The sequence below is a fragment of the Octopus bimaculoides genome, chromosome 17 (assembly GCF_001194135.2).
Source record: "Octopus bimaculoides isolate UCB-OBI-ISO-001 chromosome 17, ASM119413v2, whole genome shotgun sequence".
Lineage (NCBI taxonomy): Eukaryota > Metazoa > Mollusca > Cephalopoda > Octopoda > Octopodidae > Octopus > Octopus bimaculoides.
This window is the reverse complement of record NC_068997.1, coordinates 30,188,881-30,193,966: the sequence shown is the minus strand read 5'-3', so window position 1 is coordinate 30,193,966 and position 5,086 is coordinate 30,188,881. Positions and strand designations below refer to the sequence as shown.

Sequence of the window (5,086 nt, the reverse complement as noted above, 5' to 3'; positions counted from 1 at the left end):
TCTTTGTATCACAATTCATTGATGTTTTAGGTTTGGTTCCCCTGCACAGCACCTTGGCCAAGTGTCTGCTGCTATAGCCCTTGTAAGTAAATGGATATTGTGAGGAAGCCCATTGTGTGTACGGATGTGTCTTTGTGTTGTGTTTGTTGCCCACCACCACTTGACAACCAGTGTTGGTTTGTTTACATCCTTGTGACCTAGCAGTTCAGACAGAATAACCACCACACTTAAAGAATAAGTACTGGGGGTCAATCTGTTTGAAAGTGGTGCTCCAGCATGGCTGCAATGCAATGAATGAAGCAAGTAAAAGATAAAAGACCAGTACCAACACAAATTCACATGGAACAGATTAAATACTGTATTATAAGTGTGAAATAACTATTTTATTGGTTTTGCAGATAAACAATACTGCATGTATACACACATATACAAACATTTACATATATATATATTTATAATGGAAATTGTAGTTGTGACCCCCGTGCTGGTGGCACGTAAAAAGCACCATCTGAACATGGCCGATGCCAGTGCCACCTTAACTGGCTTCCATGCCAGTGGCACATAAAAAGCACCATCCAATTGTGGTCGATGCCAACTCCTCTGGTCCTTGTGCCAGTGGCACGTAAAAAGCACCCACTACCCTCTCGGAGTGGTTGGTGTTAGGAAGGGCATCCAGCCGTAGAAACACTGCCAGATCAGACTGAGGTCTGGTGCAGACTCCTGGCTTCCCAGACCCCTGTGAAACCATCCAACCCATGGAAAGTGGACGTTAAACGATGATGATGATGATACTTATATATACGTACATACATATGCGAAGACACCCTTCAGTCATGAATGACCATGGGATTGCACCTAGAAAGTTACCTTCCAAGGCACAAGTCTGGGCAAGGTTAGTTATGGAAGATCAGCAGTTGCTCATGCATACCAACCTCCCTTCTTCACGCCACTGATGTTATCCAAGGGAAAGGCAAAGGCCGACACAGCTTGGCACCAGTGACGTCACGACTCATTTCTACAGCTGAGTGAACTGGAGCAACGTGAAATAAAGTGTCTTGCTCAAGAACACAGCACGCAGCCTGGTCCGGGATTCGAACTCACAACCTTACAGTTGTAAGTTTGATGCTCTAACCACTCAGCCATGCGCCTTCACTACATACATATACAAACACATAAATACACAAATATAAACATATACAAACATACACATACATACACACATACACCTATGCATCTGCCAATGAGATTGCATTTCATTAAAGACCAAAAGGTTCTATGGACTAGACAGATTTACCTGACATGTTAATCCAGTTGATTAGAAGAGAGTATAATAGGATTATAAAAATGCTATTGGCCAATTACCAGTCTTCTAATTCCTGATGTCTATGTTTGTCTTTGTTATGCTTCATAAAATCACTTCTAATTCTTTTCCATTTATACTCTATTGCTCTCCTTTTAAACACATAACTTATGAACTCAATGGTTCATTTTTCTCATTTTTATGTTTTCATACGAAACCTAAAATCTTTTAGTCGAAAAATGAGAAATTGTATAAAACTGTGCTTTTAAGAAAAAAGTGATTTTTTAGAAAAAAACATTCATCATACAATTTCTTTTTTATTTTATTTTTTTTCTCATATACAATTTTTCTAGGCAGAAAAATCTTCTTTTTTATTTATTTATGCATTAATTTATCTTTGGTGAATCTCTTTCTGAGTATATATTGTGCATTCATATCTTTAAAAGATATATTCTGTACATATATAAAACAAAATAATATATTTTTTTATAAAACATTATAAAACAGAGATGGCACATTTCTATTCAGTTATCTTTATTATTTTGATTTGTTTTGTTTTTTATTCATCATATTCTCATTGATTATTTTATTTTTTATTGTCTGTTGTTGTCCCCTAGTTCGAAATTTCTTATCGATGAAACTGTCAAGTTCAGAGATTGAAGAATATGAATTGGAAAATGTCGAAAACTGAAATTGAACTTCAATAACTAATCAAAAATGAGTTGGTCGGCATTCAATGTGCATCCTGACCATGTTTTTATAGAATCAGAAGAAATTATTGACCCAAAGTGTAAGGAATGAAAACAAAGAAAATATTTCTCTACATATGAAGGCACTGCTCCAGCCCGACAGAATAAGTACTAGGCTTACAAAGAATAAGTCCTGGGGTCGATTTGCTCAACTAAAGGCAGTGCTCCAGCATGGGTACAGTCAAATGACTGAAAAAAGTAAAAGAATAAAAGAATTTTAAAAAATACCCAGAAGAAAGCAAATGCAAATACCACAAATACATCCACACTGAATTTCGTAGCCTACCTCAGCCCGTGTGTATTTGGTCAGAGTAGTCCAGAAGTGACTAGACTGTCCAAGAGTGAATGGAGATTATTCAATTATAATAAAGGATAAAATTGTTAAAATTTCATCAGTGGCCAGCATATAAAATAGAGCTAATAAGGTGAATTCATATTTAGAGATTTATTGTGTATTTTTTATGAATTTCTGCCAGCTTCCTCCCTTAATTTCAACATGTATGTAATAAGTGATGATTTAAACTGATGAGACGATTTAGAGTCTCTTTCCAGCATAGAGGCATGGATTTTTCTATACCCTTAATTATAATTGTATTTTATAGCATTTTAAATCTCCCTCTCGCTATATATGTATATATATATATATATATATATATATATATATATATATATATATATATATATATACATATATATGGCATGTGCTATCAGTAATTACTCAGGGTAGGCAGTTGGTGATGTCTATGTAGTAAAACGCACAAAAAAAATAAGCGAAACACAAGCGTGCAACTTAGTTGGAGGCAGATTTACTTCTGCCTTTATAGTGTGTAAAGTAAACGGTGTTGTAGGTACTATGGCATTAATATGCGGGGCTTAAATACTGAGATTGAAAAGCAGGGGTGAATTATGCCAGCCTAATCTACAAAAAAATTAAATATTTTGCATTTTATGAATAGTAATCAGTGTAACCTTCATAATTTTATTGAATTAGGTGCATATTTTGCCATAAAAAGAAAATGTTACTATCGATCTACCCAGGTAGCATGTCCCTGATATACATATAGACATACACACATACACACACACACACACATACAAGGTATGATAAAATAGAGGAGAGAATTATGCATCTTCAAAATTTCTAATTTATTTATTCCAGTATTATTCTCATTGCATTCCAATGCAACACATGTTTCTTCTGAATATGTAAGCTTCTTAATCTCCTTTGATGTAGCATTTACGTGCATTTAGTTGATTCCCTAGCAGTACATATTCATCCAGGGCACCCATTCCTCTGCAGCTTTGTTCAAAATTTTACGATTCAGGTATTAGATGGTCCTTCTTAAAGTATGTTCCAGGTGAGAGATCAGAAGAGCTCAAGGGACATAACAGTAGAGTTTTCATTGAAATATTGCGAGACTATTATTCTGGTATCACTTAAATTTAGAATGACCGTTATATTTTTTTTATATGTGTGTGATAAGCTTCTACACAGTTTCCTTCAATCAAATTCACTCAGAAAACATTAGTTGATCCTGAGGCCATAGTGGAAGACACTTCCCCAAAGTGCAGTAAAGTGGGATTGAACTCTTAACCAACAGTCATGCCTGCATTTATAATAATAAATATTATGTTCTTTAGTCTGTTTTGCCATCACAGCCAACACTATGCTGGAGCACTATTACATTATTATACTCATTCATTTCTGAATGAAATTGAATTGGCATATAACAATATATTTCTGTATATTTCTATTGATTTCAATTGTGTGTGTGTGTGTGTGTGTGTGTGTGTGTGTATTTTGTGCCTCATCTTTATAAGCTGGGTCTTGTATTTAATATTCAAATAACTTTCTAAAACTGCAAAATTTGGGGGGAAAAAAAAGAAAAGCAGTTTAAACATAGAAAGAAACATTTTTGTTTTCTTTCCTTGCTCGATTTTACAATGGAATTTTAATTAAGAATACTACAAAGTAATCTGCATGTATGGAAAATATTCTCTCCAACCCCACAGAAGTAAAACAAATGGGACAATCAAATTGATGCTTGTAGAAAACAAAAGCAATTTTATTTTTATAATTGTTTCGTAATTCTATATAGAATTTATTTGGACTTCCTTGCTTGTCTAGTGTTTGAGATATCAGAAGAGATAGGCATGCAATCAATCAGCAAATATGAATTAAACTGTGGCATTTAATATTTTAGTGGTTAAATATATTGAATAGAATGTGAGGGTGGATGGTAGTCATATGCAAGTTATACGTAAAAAAAGTGGAATTTCAATTTAAATCAATATAAAGAATGTTCAGTTTGTTTCTGATTTTTTTTTTTTTCCTTTTTTTTTTTTTTTTTAATTGAATTTTCACTTGAGTTTGAATTTCAGTTTCAGAATTTTTTTTTTTTTCCTTTTGTGTAATTATTTGAAAACATTTCAGATTTGTCAATCTGAAATTTAAATCTAAAAAAGGAAATATTACAGCAAAATACTATATAATAATACACATATAGATAATATGTGTCATAATAGACAACAACACATACAGAATAAACAACATAACAACACAACAACATAAACCATGTATTGTAGAATGATTAGCTTCAGTCAGTTTTAATCAAAGCACCATCTCACAGTCTGTAGCTATCTCAACGAGAAAACAAATGACTCAGTTAAAATCATTTGTTCTCTTATTGAAGTCAAGAAACTTTAAGAGAGCTCATATTACAAGAGTGAAGCTAGTAAAAATCTGTCTCGATTAATTTTCGTTTGAATTGCAAAATCTTCACATCAATAACGAGTATGGTAGTATAGTTGTCTCGTTGCACTGTATGGCACCTTGGGCAAGTGTCTTCTACTACAGCCACAGGCTGACCAAAGCATTTGGAGTGGATTCGATAGATAGAAACTGAGAGAAGCCCGTTGTGTGTGTGCGTGTGTGTATGTGTTTGTATGTATATGTGTGTGTGTATCTATGTGTGTGTATATATGTGTGTGTGTGTGTGTGTGTATATATGTGTGCATGTATATATATGTGTGTGTG

At 33.9% G+C, this 5,086-nt stretch overlaps 1 protein-coding gene across 1 annotated transcript in view; it reads right to left on the bottom strand.

Moving 5' to 3' along the window:
- LOC106874911 (leishmanolysin-like peptidase) overlaps positions 1–5,086 on the bottom strand; it is a 98,060-nt gene that overhangs the window by 77,462 nt on the left and 15,512 nt on the right. The window lies entirely within an intron of this gene.